General features: G+C 45.2%; 1 protein-coding gene across 1 annotated transcript in view; it reads right to left on the bottom strand.

Annotated features, from left to right (window-relative positions):
• Positions 1–16811, bottom strand: part of STRC (stereocilin) — a 177690-nt gene that overhangs the window by 99596 nt on the left and 61283 nt on the right. The window lies entirely within an intron of this gene.

The following is a 16811-nucleotide window of genomic DNA, read 5'->3' as shown; positions in this document are numbered from 1 at the left end:
TAGATTAATAAGAAAAAAGCACAACATTTAAAGAATATTACAGGAGGACATTTGTTAGGGGGTGGGAAGTGTGATGAGTCCATAGATAAGCCATGGTAATCCAATTAGGCATTTTCTTACAAATGGAGAGGAGGGGGAAAAATGTTCTTAGGGTACCGTTACACAAAACGATTTACCAACGATCACGACCAGCGATACGACCTGGCCGTGATCGTTGGTAAGTCGTTGTGTGGTCGCTGGGGAGCTGTCACACAGACAGCTCTCCAGCGACCAACGATGCCGAAGTCCCCGGGTAACCAGGGTAAACATCGGGTTACTAAGCGCAGGGCCGCTGTGCTGTGCTTTTACTTTCCGTCCGGCAGTCAGTCAGAGCGGGAAGCAGACGGCTAGGGACCTGACGGACACCGGAATGTGAGTATGTACGTTTTTTTTTTTTTTTACATTTACGATGGTAACCAGGGTAAACATCGGGTTACTAAGCGCGGCCCTGCGCTTAGTAACCCGATGTTTACCCTGGTTACAAGCGAACGCATCGCTGGATCGGTGTCACACACACCGATCCAGCGATGACAGCGGGAGATCCAGCGATAAAATAAAGTTCCAAACGATCTGCTACGACGTACGATTCTCAGCAGGGTGCCTGATCGCTGCTGCGTGTCAGACACAGCGATATCGTATGGATATCGCTGGAACGTCACGGATCGTACCGTCGTAGCGACCAAAGTATCACTGTGAGACGGTACCCTTAGTTATCTGGAGTCCTTCTGGTGGAGGTGTGAATTGTATCCATGTAGTGACTCATAAATCCAGGTGTTAAATTGAGTCCTAGTGTCAACGAATTAAACATATTCATTAGTTTGTATTCCAACATTTTTCTTTCCCTGTGGTCCTTAAAATTACCTTTTAGTATTAAGACTTTTAAGTCTGTCATACTGTGTCCAGATTCACAGAAATGTTTTCCCACAGGTGTGTCCATTTCATTCCTGATTGTGTGTCTGTGTAGATTCATCCTAGTTTATAGTCTTTGCATAGTTTCCCCAACATAGATACTCCCAGGGCACCTCGTACATTGTATCATGTACACCACGTTGGAGGATGTACAAGAAAAGGAACCCATGACCTTATATGTTGTGATCCTAATGGCAAAAGGATCTCAGGGTCTTAAGCTAAATCTGCAAACATAAAAAACTAGCTCTTAGGGAGGTGGTAACTGAGCCGACCACATACCTGATCCTAGCCCACAAATAATAGCAGCCGGGGAACGTGCCTACGTTGGTTCTAGACGTCTCGCGCCAGCCGGAGATCTAACTAACCCTTTCAGAGAAAATACAGACCTCGCTTGCCTCCAGAGAAATACCCCAAAGTAGATACAAGCCCCCAACAAATAATAACGGTGAGGTAAGAGGAAGGGACAAACGTAAGTATGAACTAGATTCAGCAAAGAGAGGCCCACTAAATAATAGCAGAAATATAGAAAGCAGACTTATGTGGTCAGCGAAAAACCCTGCAAAAATGTCCACGCTGAATATCCAAGAACCCCCGTACCGACTAACGGTACGGGGGGAGAACACCAGCACCCCAAGAGCTTCCAGCAAAATCAGGAATCACATTATGAACAAGCTGGACAAAAAACAGTATAATATAAACAAACAAAAAACAAGAAAGCAGGACTTCGCTTATGTTGCAAAAATCAGGACCAGCAGACAAGAGCCAACAGACTAGGACTAATTACATGGATGCCAGGCACTGAACTAAGATTCCAGGAAGTTTAAATAGAAACACCCAGAACCTTAACGAACAGGTGACCACCAAACTGAGGAATGAGAATCCAAGAGCCATACCGCGAGTGACCACAAGATGGCGCCCAAAAGTATAGTTCATAACAGTACCCCCCCTTTAAAGAGGGGTCACCGAACCCTCAACACGACCACCAGGGCGGTCAGGATGGGCAGCGTGAAAAGCACGAACCAAATCGGCCGCATGAACATCAGAGGCGACCACCCAGGAATTATCCTCCTGACCATAGCCCTTCCATTTGACCAGATACTGAAGCCTCCGTCTAGAGAGACGAGAATCTAAGATCTTCTCCACCACATACTCCAACTCGCCCTCAACCAAGACCGGAGCAGGAGGGTCAACAGCAGGGACCACAGGCACAATGTATCGCCGCAACAAAGACCTATGGAACACATTGTGAATGGCAAACGACGCAGGAAGATCCAAGCGAAAAGACACCGGATTAAGGACCTCCAAAATTCTATAAGGACCAATAAAGCGAGGCTTAAACTTAGGAGAGGAAACCTTCAGAGGGACAAACCGAGAAGACAACCAAACCAAATCCCCAACACGAAGTCGGGGACCCACACCGCGGCGGCGGTTGGCAAAACGCTGGGCCTTCTCCTGTGACAACTTCAAGTTGTCCACCACATGATTCCAAGTCCGCTGCAACCTATTAACCACAGAATCCACCCCAGGACAGTCAGAAGGCTCAACATGACCCGAGGAGAAACGAGGATGAAAGCCAGAGTTGCAGAAAAATGGCGAAACCAAGGTGGCGGAACTAGCCCGATTATTGAGGGCAAACTCAGCCAATGGCAAGAAGGTCACCCAATCATCCTGATCCGCAGAAACAAAACATCTTAAATAAGCCTCCAGCGTCTGATTAGTTCGCTCCGTTTGGCCATTAGTCTGAGGATGAAAGGCCGATGAAAAAGATAATTCAATGCCCATCTTAGTACAAAAAGATCGCCAGAATCTGGACACAAACTGGGATCCTCTGTCAGACACGATATTCTCAGGAATGCCGTGCAAACGAACCACATTCTGAAAAAACAAAGGAACCAGATCGGAAGAGGAAGGCAACTTAGGCAAGGGCACCAAATGGACCATCTTGGAAAAACGATCACACACCACCCAGATAACAGACATTCCCTGAGACACCGGAAGATTTGAAATTAAATCCATGGAAATGTGCGTCCAAGGCCTCTTCGGGACGGGCAAGGGCAAAAGCAACCCGCTGGCACGAGAACAGCAAGGCTTAGCCCGAGCACAAGTCCCACAGGACTGCACAAAAGCACGCACATCCCGTGACAAGGAAGGCCACCAAAAGGACCTAGCCACCAAATCTCTGGTACCAAAAATCCCAGGATGCCCCACCAACACCGAGGAATGAACCTCGGAAATAACTCTGCTGGTCCATTTATCAGGAACAAACAGTCTCAGGTGGACAAGAGTCAGGTCTACCAGCCTGAAATCTCTGCAACACACGTCGCAAATCAGGAGATATGGCCAACAAAATCACTCCCTCTTTAAGAATACCAGCCGGCTCTGAGACTCCAGGAGAATCAGGCACAAAGCTCCTAGAGAGAGCATCAGCCTTCACATTTTTTGAACCAGGCAGGTATGAGACCACAAAGTCAAAACGGGAGAAAAACAATGACCAACGAGCCTGTCTAGGATTCAGGCGTTTAGCAGACTCGAGATACATCAGGTTTTTGTGATCAGTCAAGACCACAACACGATGCCTAGCTCCCTCGAGCCAATGACGCCACTCCTCAAATGCCCACTTCATGGCCAACAACTCCCGATTACCAACATCATAATTCCGCTCAGCCGGCGAAAACTTCCTGGAAAAGAAAGCACATGGTTTCATCATAGAGCAACCAGAGCCTCTCTGTGACAAAACAGCTCCTGCACCAATCTCAGAAGCATCCACTTCCACCTGAAAGGGAAGTGAGACATCAGGCTGGCACAAAACAGGCGCCGAAGTAAACCGGTGCTTCAGCTCCTGGAAGGCCTCCACGGCTGCAGGAGCCCAATTAGCAACATCAGAACCTTTCTTGGTCATATCCGTCAAAGGTTTAACAACGCTAGAGAAGTTAGCGATAAAACGACGGTAGAAGTTAGCAAAACCCAAGAACTTCTGAAGACTCTTAACAGACGTGGGTTGAGTCCAATCATGAATAGCCCGGACCTTGACTGGGTCCATCTCCACAGCAGAAAGGGAAAAGATAAAACCCAAAAAGGAAACTTTCTGCACTCCGAAGAGACACTTTGAGCCCTGCACAAACAAAGCATTATCACGCAAAACCTGAAACACCATCCTGACCTGCTTTACATGAGTGTCATGATTCCCAATGGCAGGGAAACATCAAAACACAAAGATAACGGACGAGCTCTGGGTGATGGAATCTCGAGCTGACCGTGAGCTAAATCTACCACACAACTAATAGTAGCCAGGGAGCATACCTGATTAACCCTAGATGCCACGCGCCAGCCGGAGGACTAACTACCCCTGGTAGAGGAAGGAACAGACCTGGCTTACCTCTAGGGAAATACCCCAAAAGATGATAGCAGCCCCCCACATGTAATGACGGTGAGTTTAGAGGAAAAGACATACACAGTATGAAGGTAGATTTAGCAAAGAGAGGTCCACTTACTAGATAGCAGAAGGATACAAAAGAGGACTTCACGGTCAACTGAAAACCCTATCAAAAAACCATCCTGAAATTACTTTAAGACTCCTGTGTCAACTCATGACACAGGAGTGGCAATTTCAGCCCACAAGAGCTTCCAGCTACAGAGAATAACAAAACTGCAAACTGGACAAAAGATACAAAACAAAAGGACAAAGTCCACTTAGCTGATCAGCAGACTAGTAGCAGGAACATGCAACCGAAGGCTCTGGTTACAATGATGACCGGCAAGGAAATGACTGGAGAGCAAGGCTAAATAGGAAACTCCCAAACACTGATGGGAGCAGGTGAACTGAGACAGCAAAGACACACAAGTCACCAGTACCACCAGCAACCACCAGGGGAGCCCAAAAGCGGATTCACAACAGTACCCCCCCCTTAAGGAGGGGGCACCGAACCCTCACGAGAACCACCAGGACGATCTGGATGAGCCCTATGAAAGGCACGAACCAAATCCGAGGCATGAACATCAGAGGCAGTTACCCAAGAATTATCTTCTTGACCATAGCCCTTCCATTTAACCAGATACTGAAGTCTCCGTCTGGAAATACGGGAGTCCAGGATCTTCTCCACAACGTACTCCAATTCACCCCCTACCAGCACAGGAGCAGGAGGTTCAGTAGAAGGAACCACCGGTACCTCATACCTCCGCAACAACGACCGATGGAATACATTATGGATAGCGAAAGATGCCGGGAGGTCCAAACGAAAGGACACAGGGTTAAGAATCTCCAAAATCCTATAAGGACCGATGAACCGGGGCTTAAACTTAGGAGAAGAAACCCTCATAGGGACAAAACGGGAAGACAACCACACCAAGTCCCCAACACGAAGGCGAGGACCAACACGACGCCGGCAGTTAGCAAACTGCTGAGTCCTCTCCTGGGACAACTTCAAATTGTCCACCACTTGTCCCCAAATCCGATGCAACCGATCCACCACAGCATCAACTCCCGGACAATCCGAAGATTCCACCTGACCAGATGAAAAACGAGGGTGAAACCCTGAATTGCAAAAGAAAGGGGAAACCAAAGTGGCAGAACTAGCCCGATTATTAAGAGCAAACTCTGCCAACGGCAAAAAGGCAACCCAGTCATCCTGATCCGCAGACACAAAACACCTCAAATAAGTCTCCAAAGTTTGATTAGCTCGCTCCGTCTGGCCATTAGTCTGAGGATGGAATGCAGACGAAAAAGACAAATCAATTCCCAACCTGGAACAGAATGTCCGCCAAAATCTAGACACGAACTGGGTTCCCCTGTCAGAAACGATGTTTTCCGGAATCCCATGCAGGCGAACCACATTTTGAAAAAACAGAGGGACCAATTCAGATGAGGAAGGCAACTTAGGCAATGGCACCAAATGGACCATTTTAGAAAAACGGTCACACACCACCCAGATGACAGACATCTTCTGAGAAACAGGGAGATCAGAAATAAAGTCCATAGAGATGTGCGTCCAAGGCCTCTTCGGAATAGGCAAGGGCAACAATAACCCACTAGCCCTAGAACAACAAGGCTTGGCCCGAGCACAAACATCACAAGACTGCACAAAAACACGCACATCTCGAGACAGGGAAGGCCACCAGAAGGACCTAGCCACCAAATCTCTAGTACCAAAAATTCCAGGATGACCTGCCAGAGTAGAAGAATGAACTTCCGAGATGACTCTACTGGTCCAATCATCAGGAACAAACAGTCTACCAGGTGGACAACGATCAGGTCTATCTGCCTGAAATTCTTGCAAAGCACGTCGCAAGTCTGGGGAGACAGCAGACAAAACCACCCCATCCTTAAGGATACCAGCAGGTTCAGAATCCCCAGGAGAGTCAGGCTCAAAACTCCTAGAAAGAGCATCTGCCTTCACATTTTTAGAACCCGGTAAGTATGAGACCACAAAATTAAACCGAGAAGAAAACAACGACCAGCGTGCCTGTCTAGGATTCAGGCGCCTGGCAGACTCCAGATAAATCAGATTCTTGTGATCAGTCAAAACCACCACCTGATGTCTGGCACCCTCAAGCCAATGACGCCACTCCTCAAATGCCCACTTCATGGCCAAAAGCTCCCGATTACCAACATCATAGTTTCGCTCGGCGGCCGAAAATTTACGAGAAAAGAACGCACAAGGTCTCATCACTGAGCAATCGGAACTTTTCTGCGACAAAACCGCCCCTGCTCCGATCTCGGAAGCATCGACCTCAACCTGAAAGGGAAGAGAAACATCAGGCTGGCGCAACACAGGAGCAGACGAAAAGTGGCGCTTAAGCTCCCGAAAGGCCTCCACAGCAGCAGGGGACCAATCGGCAACATCAGCACCCTTTCTAGTCAAATCAGTCAAAGGTTTAGCAACGCCAGAAAACCCAGTTATAAATCGACGATAGAAATTAGCAAAGCCCAAGAATTTCTGAAGACTCTTAAGAGAAGTAGGCTGCGTCCAGTCACAAATAGCCCGAACCTTAACAGGGTCCATCTCAACAGAAGAAGGGGAAAAAACCCTTTACACACAAAGAACTAGTCCGCAAAACCTGAAAAACCCTCCTGACCTGTTGAACATGAGACTCCCAGTCATCAGAAAAAATCAAAATATCGTCCAAATACACAATCATAAATTTATCCAAATATTCACGGAAAATATCATGCATAAAGGACTGAAAGACCGAAGGTGCATTTGAAAGGCCGAAAGGCATTACTAAATACTCAAAATGGCCCTCAGGCGTATTAAATGCGGTTTTCCACTCATCCCCCTGCTTAATTCGCACCAAATTATACGCCCCACGAAGATCAATCTTAGAGAACCACTTAGCCCCTCTTATGCGAGCAAACAAATCAGTCAACAAAGGCAACGGATACTGATATTTGACTGTAATTTTATTCAGGAGTCGATAATCAATACAAGGCCTCAGAGAGCCATCCTTCTTAGACACAAAGAAAAAACCGGCTCCTAAAGGAGATGAAGAAGGACGAATATGTCCCTTTTCCAGGGACTCCTTAATATACTCTCGCATAGCAGCATGTTCAGGCACAGATAAATTAAACAAACGACCCTTTGGAAATTTACTGCCAGGAATCAGATCTATGGCGCAATCACAATCTCTGTGGGGAGGGAGAGAACCAATCTTAGGCTCTTCAAAAACATCACGATAATCAGACAAAAATGCTGGAATCTCAGAGGGAGTAGATGACGAAATGGAAACCAAAGGTACATCCCCATGAGCCCCCCGACATCCCCAGCTTATCACAGACATTGTTTTCCAGTCAAGGACTGGGTTATGAGATTGTAACCATGGTAATCCAAGCACTAAAACATCATGTAAATTGTACAACACAAGGAAGCGAATCACCTCCTGATGGTCTGGAGTCATACGCATAGTCACTTGCGTCCAGAATTGTGGTTTATTACTAGCCAAAGGGGTAGAATCAATACCCTTCAGAGGTATAGGGACTTCCAGTGGCTCTAAATCAAACCCACAGCGCCTGGCAAAGGACCAATCCATAAGACTCAGGGCGGCGCCAGAGTCCACATAGGCATCCACAGTAATAACTGATAATGAACAAATCAAGGTTGCAGACAGAATAAATTTAGACTGTAAAGTGCAAATAGACTTGTCAGCCTTCTTTGTGCGTTTAGAGCATGCTGATATAACATGAGCAGAATCACCACAATAGAAACATAACCCATTTTTACGCCTGTAATTCTGTTGCTCGCTTCTGGACAGAGTTCTGTCACATTGCATATTCTCTGGCGACTTTTCAGAAGATACCGCCAAATGGTGCACAGGCTTGCGCTCCCGCAAACGCCGATCAATCTGAATAGCCATTGTCATGGACTCATTCAGACCTGTAGGCGCAGGGAACCCGACCATAACATCCTTAACGGCATCAGAGAGGCCCTCTCTGAAATTTGCCGCTAAGGCGCACTCATTCCACTGAGTAAGCACAGACCATTTACGAAATTTTTGGCAGTATATCTCAGCTTCATCTTGCCCTTGAGATAGGGCTATCAAAGCTTTTTCAGCTTGAATCTCCAAATTAGGTTCCTCATAAAGCAAGCCTAAAGCCAGAAAAAAGGCATCCACATTGAGCAACGCAGGATCCCCTGGTGTCAATGAAAATGCCCAGTTTTGAGGGTCACCTCGCAGCAAAGAAATCACAATCTTAACCTGCTGGACAGGATCTCCAGAGGAGTGAGGTCTGAGAGAAAGGAATAATTTACAATTATATTTGAAATTCAGAAACCGAGATCTATCTCCAGAAAACACCTCTGGTGTAGGAATCTTAGGTTCAGACATCGGAGTATGTATAACAAATTCTTGTAAATTTTGAACCTTAGTAGCAAGATTATTTAAACCTGCAGCCAAGCTCTGAGGATCCATCTTTAAACAGGTGAGATCAGAGCCATTCAAGGATTAGAAGGAGAGAAAGGCAAAGGCTGTAATTAGAGCTGAAATACAACTGATCCAACTATGGAGCAAACATAGGAAAAAAAAAAAACTCTACAGACTTCTTTTTCTCTCCTTTCTTCTGCCAGTAACTTTAACACGGGCCGGTCATACTGTCATGATTCCCAATGGCAGGGAAACATCAAAACACAAAGATAACGGACGAGCTCTGGGTGATGGAATCTCGAGCTGACCGTGAGCTAAATCTACCACACAACTAATAGTAGCCAGGGAGCATACCTGATTAACCCTAGATGCCACGCGCCAGCCGGAGGACTAACTACCCCTGGTAGAGGAAGGAACAGACCTGGCTTACCTCTAGGGAAATACCCCAAAAGATGATAGCAGCCCCCCACATGTAATGACGGTGAGTTTAGAGGAAAAGACATACACAGTATGAAGGTAGATTTAGCAAAGAGAGGTCCACTTACTAGATAGCAGAAGGATACAAAAGAGGACTTCACGGTCAACTGAAAACCCTATCAAAAAACCATCCTGAAATTACTTTTAGACTCCTGTGTCAACTCATGACACAGGAGTGGCAATTTCAGCCCACAAGAGCTTCCAGCTACAGAGAATAACAAAACTGCAAACTGGACAAAAGATACAAAACAAAAGGACAAAGTCCACTTAGCTGATCAGCAGACTAGTAGCAGGAACATGCAACCGAAGGCTCTGGTTACAATGATGACCGGCAAGGAAATGACTGGAGAGCAAGGCTAAATAGGAAACTCCCAAACACTGATGGGAGCAGGTGAACTGAGACAGCAAAGACACACAAGTCACCAGTACCACCAGCAACCACCAGGGGAGCCCAAAAGCGGATTCACAACACATGAGAATCCCAATCATCAGAAAAAACTAAAATGTCATCCAGATAAACAATCACAAATTTATCTAGATACTTCCGGAAGATGTCATGCATAAAGGATTGAAACACTGAAGGGGCATTAGAGAGCCCAAAAGGCATCACCAAGTACTCAAAATGACCTTCAGGCGTATTAAATGCAGTTTTCCATTCATCTCCCTGCCTAATGCGCACAAGGTTGTACGCACCACGAAGATCTATCTTGGTGAACGAACAGGCACCCTTAATCCGAGCAAACAAGTCCGACAATAGTGGCAGAGGGTACTGAAATTTAACAGTGATTTTATTCAGAAGCCGATAGTCTATACAAGGTCTCAAAGATCCGTCTTTCTTGGCCACAAAAAAGAATCCCGCACCAAGAGGGGAAGAGGATGGACGAATATGTCCTTTCTCCAAAGACTCCTTTATATAAGACCGCATCGCAGCATGCTCAGGTACCGACAGATTAAATAATCGTCCCTTAGGAAACTTGCTACCAGGAATCAAATCTATAGCGCAGTCACAGTCCCTATGAGGAGGAAGAGTACTGGCCTTGGACTCACTGAACACATCCTGATAGTCAAGCAAAAACTCAGGAACTTCTGAAGGAGTGGAGGAAGCAATAGACACCAGCGGGGAATCGCAATGAATTCCCTGACAACCCCAACTTGACACAGACATAGCCCTCCAATCCAGAACAGGATTATGAGCCTGTAACCATGGCAGACCCAAAACGACCAAATCATGCATTTTATGCAGAACAAGGAAACGAATCACCTCCCGATGTTCAGGAGTCATGCACATGGTCACTTGTGTCCAATACTGCGGCTTATTCTCTGCCAATGGCGTAGCATCAATTCCTCTAAGAGGAATAGGATTTTCTAAAGGCTCCAGGACAAGACCACAGCGCCTGGCAAACGACAAGTCCATAAGACTCAGAGCAGCACCAGAATCCACAAACGCCATAACAGGGTAAGAAGACAATGAGCAAATTAAAGTCACAGACAAAATAAATTTAGGCTGCAAGTTATCAACGGCGACAGGACTAACAAACTTTGTTAGGCGTTTAGAGCATGCTGATATAACATGTGTAGAATCACCACAGTAAAAACACAACCCATTCTGACGTCTATGATTTTGCCGTTCAGTTCTAGTCTGAATTCTATCACATTGCATTAAATCAGGTGTCTGTTCAGACAACACCGCCAAAGGTTGAGCGGATTTGCGCTCCCGCAACCGCCGATCAATCTGAATGGCCAGCGTCATAGAATCATTTAGACTTGTAGGAATGGGAAAGCCCACCATCACATTCTTAATGGTCTCAGAAAGGCCATTTCTGAAATTTGCAGCCAGAGCACACTCATTCCACTGAGTAAGTACGGACCATTTACGAAATTTTTGGCAATACACTTCGGCTTCATCCTGGCCCTGAGAAATAGCCAGCAAAGCCTTCTCAGCCTGAATTTCAAGATTGGGCTCCTCATAAAGCAATCCGAGCGCCAGAAAAAACGCATCAATATTCGCCAATGCCGGATCTCCTGGCGCCAATGAGAAAGCCCAATCCTGAGGGTCGCCCCGCAAGAAGGAAATAACAATTTTAACCTGCTGAGCTGAATCTCCAGACGAACGAGGTCTCAAAGATAGAAACAATTTACAATTATTCCTAAAATTCCTAAATTTAAATCGATCTCCAGAGAACAGCTCAGGAATAGGAATCTTAGGTTCTGACATAGGACTGCCAATTACAAAATCCTGAATGCCCTGCACACGAGCAGCAAGCTGATCCACACTAGTAATCAAGGTTTGCACATTCATGTCTGCAGCAGAGTTTCAAGCCATTCAGAGGTAAAGGGGAAGAAGAAAAAAAAAAAAACTCAGAACTTCTTTCTTTTCTTTTAATCCCACTTCTGCAATGCATTAACTATTCAGTGGCCTGGCATACTGTTGTGATCCTAATGGCAAAAGGATCTCAGGGTCTTAAGCTAAATCTGCAAACATAAAAAACTAGCTCTTAGGGAGGTGGTAACTGAGCCGACCACATACCTGATCCTAGCCCACAAATAATAGCAGCCGGGGAACGTGCCTACGTTGGTTCTAGACGTCTCGCGCCAGCCGGAGATCTAACTAACCCTTTCAGAGAAAATACAGACCTCGCTTGCCTCCAGAGAAATACCCCAAAGTAGATACAAGCCCCCAACAAATAATAACGGTGAGGTAAGAGGAAGGGACAAACGTAAGTATGAACTAGATTCAGCAAAGAGAGGCCCACTAAATAATAGCAGAAATATAGAAAGCAGACTTATGTGGTCAGCGAAAAACCCTGCAAAAATGTCCACGCTGAATATCCAAGAACCCCCGTACCGACTAATGGTACGGGGGGAGAACACCAGCACCCCAAGAGCTTCCAGCAAAATCAGGAATCACATTATGAACAAGCTGGACAAAAAACAGTATAATATAAACAAACAAAAAACAAGAAAGCAGGACTTCGCTTATGTTGCAAAAATCAGGACCAGCAGACAAGAGCCAACAGACTAGGACTGATTACATGGATGCCAGGCACTGAACTAAGATTCCAGGAAGTTTAAATAGAAACACCCAGAACCTTAACGAACAGGTGACCACCAAACTGAGGAAAGAGAATCCAAGAGCCATACCGCGAGTGACCACAAGATGGCGCCCAAAAGTATAGTTCATAACACTTATAGTCCTGATTTGTGCTTGGTACATGGACTATATCTATTGGTAATATGTGGGTACACTTTTTGCATTTTTTATTGTTACAAGGGAATGTGCCAGTCACTGATGGTGATGAGAGGACACTTCTGACAAGCAGATTCCTTAAGTTAGGGGGCTGTTTATAGGAGAGAAGTGGTAGTTCTGGGAATATGTCTTTCATTTTGTGATCTCTATGGAATATGGGTTGGAGATCAGCACCAATTTTCCTTAGGATGCTCATGTGGGGGTTGTATGTGACCACAAGAGGTACCCTGTTGTTATCCTCTCTCAGTTTGTAATCCAGGAGGCTGTTTCATGGGATCCTTGTAGCCCTGTGGATCTGCTCATCTATTACCAGTGGATGGAATCCTTGCTGTAGGAATGTATTCCTCAGTGATCGCAGCTGTAGTTCCCTGTCTTTGCTGTCTGAACAGATCCGAATATACCTCAGAGCTTGACTGTAGATGATGGATTTTTTTGTGTGTCTTGTATGAAAGCTGTTCCATCTAAGATAAGGCGGACGTCTGGTGGGCTTGTGGTAAATGGATGTCTGTATGGCATTGTCCTTGATGTGTATGGTCATGTCCAGAAAATGTATTTGGGTCTTTGAAACGTTGAGAGTGAGCTTGATGGTTGGGTGGAACTTGTTGAAGTTATTGTGGAAGGTGAGTAGATCATCTTTTGAGCCTGTCCATATTATTAGCAGATCATCAATGTAGCGGAAGTATGCAAAAGGTTTAACAGAACAAGATGACAAAAATTCTTCCTCTAGTTTCGCCATAAATAGGTTAGCATATTGTGGGGACATTTTGCTTCCCATGGTGCTGCCCATACACTGTTGGTATAAATTGTTCCCAAAAGAAAAATAATTGTGATGGAGCACAAACCTGATAAATTGCAGTGTTGGTTCTGTGGCTAGATTGTTCTTTTGAAGGAAATATTTACATGCTGCAATTCCATCCTCATGAGGAATGTTGGAATAGAGAGACTCTACATCCATGGTGGCTAGTAGCGTGTTCTCTAGAAGTGGGCCCAGCGCTGACAATTTGCAAAGAATATCCGTGGTGTCCTGGATATAGCTGGGTGTGCGCCTCACCAAGGGTTTCAGAATGTTCTCCACCCAACCTGAGATATTCTCAGTTAAAGTCCCAATACCAGAGATGATAGGCCTCCCAGGATTACCTTCTTTATGTATTTTAGGCAACATGTAGAAGGTACCTGTTTGGGGATTGTCTGGTATTAGTTCCAGCAGGGAGGATGAAGTGGAATCAAATCCATTGATGATATGTGTTAGTTCCTCTGTGTATTTTTTGGTCGGATCTCCCTGAAGTGGAGTGTAGTATTTTATATCCAAGAGTTGTCTGTTTGCTTCCTGGATGTAATCTGTCATGTTCATGATGGCTACAGCTCCTCCTTTGTCAGCTGGTTTGAGTTTGATATTGTTATTGTCTCTTAAGGATTGTATGGCTTTTCTTTCCTCCATAGTGATATTTTGTGGCACTTTATGGTGTCTGTCCAAAATGTCAGATTTAACTTTTTTACGGAAACAGCCAATGTAGTGATCCAGCGTTTGGTTGTGCCCAGGTTGGGGGGTCCAGTTTGTCCTCTTTTTCTTTTTTGCTGTGTCGGTCACATTGTCTTGTGATGTGATATCTGCATGGTTATGAAAGAATTCTTTGAGTCGCAATCTGCGGAAGAATTCCTCGATATCACTACAAAACTGAGCCCTATCAAGCTGTTTTGTAGGACAGAATGTTAAGTTAAATCTGACATTTTGGACAGACACCATAAAGTGCCACAAAATATCACTATGGAGGAAAGAAAAGCCATACAATCCTTAAGAGACAATAACAATATCATCATCAAACCAGCTGACAAAGGAGGAGCTGTAGCCATCATGAACACGACAGATTACATCCAGGAAGCAAACAGACAACTCTTGGATATAAAATACTACACTCCACTTCAGGGAGATCCGACCAAAAAATGCACAGAGGAACTAACACATCACATATCATCAATGGATTTGATTCCACTCCATCCTCACTGCTGGAACTAATACCAGACAATCCCCAAACAGGTACCTTCTACATGTTGCCTAAAATACATAAAGAAGGTAATCCTGGGAGGCCTATCATCTCTGGTATCGGGACTTTAACTGAGAATATCTCAGGTTGGGTGGAGAACATTCTGAAACCCTTGGTGAGGCGCACACCCAGCTGTATCCAGGACACCACGGATATTCTTTGCAAATTGTCAGCGCTGGGCCCAGTTCCAGAGAACACGCTACTAGCCAACATGGATGTAGAGTCTCTCTATTCCAACATTCCTCATGAGGATGGAATTGCAGCATGTAAATATTTCCTTCAAAAGAACAATCTAGCCACAGAACCAACGCTGCAATTTATCAGGTATGTGCTCCATCACAATTATTTTTCTTTTGGGAACAATTTATACCAACAGTGTATGGGCAGCGCCATGGGAAGCAAAATGTCCCCACAATATGCTAACCTATTTATGGCGAAACTAGAGGAAGAATTTTTGTCATTTTGAAATTTTGGATTACAAACTGATAGAAGATAACAACAGGGTACCTCTTGTGGTCACATACAACCCCCACATGAGCATCCTAAGGGAAATTGGTGCTGATCTCCAACCCATATTCCATAGAGATCACAAAATGAAAGACATATTCCCAGAACTACCACTTCTCTCCTATAAACAGCCCCCTAACTTAAGGAATCTGCTTGTCAGAAGTGTCCTCTCATCACCATCAGTGACTGGCACATTCCCTTGTAACAATAAAAAATGCAAAAAGTGTACCCACATATTACCAATAGATATAGTCCATGTACCAAGCACAAATCAGGACTATAAGGTCATGGGTTCCTTTTCTAGTACATCCTCCAACGTGGTGTACATGATACAATGTACGAGGTGCCCTGGAAGTATCTATGTTGGGGAAACTATGCAAAGACTACAAACTAGGATGAATCTACACAGACACACAATCAGGAATGAAATGGACACACCTGTGGGAAAACATTTCTCTGGACCTGGACACAGTACGACAGACTTAAAAGTCTTAATACTAAAAGGTAATTTTAAGGACCACAGGGAAAGAAAAATTTGGGAATACAAACTAATGAATATGTTTAATTCGTTGACACTAGGACTCAATTTAACACCTGGATTTATGAGTCACTACATGGATACAATTCACACCTCCACCAGAAGGACTCCAGATAACTAAGAACATTTTTCCCACTGCCTCTCCATTTGTAAGGGTACCTTCACACTAAGCGACGCTGCTATGATATCGAAAACGATGCCGATCGCTGCAGCGTCGCTGTGTGGTCGCTGGGGAGCTGTCACACAGACAGCTCTCCAGCGACCAACGATGCCGAAGTCCCCGGGTAACCAGGGTAAACATCGGGTTACTAAGCGCAGGGCCGCGCTTAGTAACCCGATGTTTACCCTGGTTACCAGTGTAAATGTAAAAAAAACCAAATACTACATACTTACATTCCGGTGTCCGTAACGTCCCCCGGCGTCTGCTTCCTGCACTGACTGTGATTGCCGGCCGTAAGGCACGGCACAGCGGTGACGTCACCGCTGTGCTCTGCTTTTACTTTACGGCCGGCACTCACAGTCAGTGCAGGAAGCAGACGCCGGGGGACGTTACGGACACCGGAATGTAAGTATGTAGTATTTGGTTTTTTTTACATTTACACTGGTAAATGGGGAGGCGGGGGACGTGTGTCAGACAGCAGAAGGTGAGTATGTACTGTTTGTTTTTTTTACTTTTACAATGGTAACCAGGGTAAATATCGGGTTACTAAGCGCGGCCCTGCGCTTAGTAACCCGATATTTACCCTGGTTACCATTGTAAAACATTGCTGGCATCGTTGCTTTTGGTGTGAAACACGACGATACACGCCGATCTGACGACCAAATAAAGTTCTGGACTTCTAGCTCCGACCAGCGATATCACAGCAGGATCCAGATCGCTGCTGCCTGTCAAACACAACGATATCGCTATCCAGGACGCTGCAACGTCACGGATCGCTATCGTTATCGTTGCAAAGTCGTGTAGTGTGAAGGTACCTTAAGAAAATGCCTAATTGGATTACCATGGGTTATCTATGGACTCATCACACTTCCCACCTCCTAACAAATGTCCTCCTGTAATATTCTTTAAATGTTGTGCTTTTTTCTTATTAATCTATTTCTAATCTTGCCTGAAGAAGGAGCCTCTGTTCTCTGAAAGCTTGCAAACATATTATTTTCTGGTTAGCCAATAAAGGTATCACTCCTAGAATACTTCTGT

This window comes from Ranitomeya variabilis, chromosome 5 (genome assembly GCF_051348905.1).
Source record: "Ranitomeya variabilis isolate aRanVar5 chromosome 5, aRanVar5.hap1, whole genome shotgun sequence".
Lineage (NCBI taxonomy): Eukaryota > Metazoa > Chordata > Amphibia > Anura > Dendrobatidae > Ranitomeya > Ranitomeya variabilis.
The sequence above is the reverse complement of the archived record's forward strand: the minus strand, read 5'-3'. Positions and strand labels throughout refer to the sequence as shown.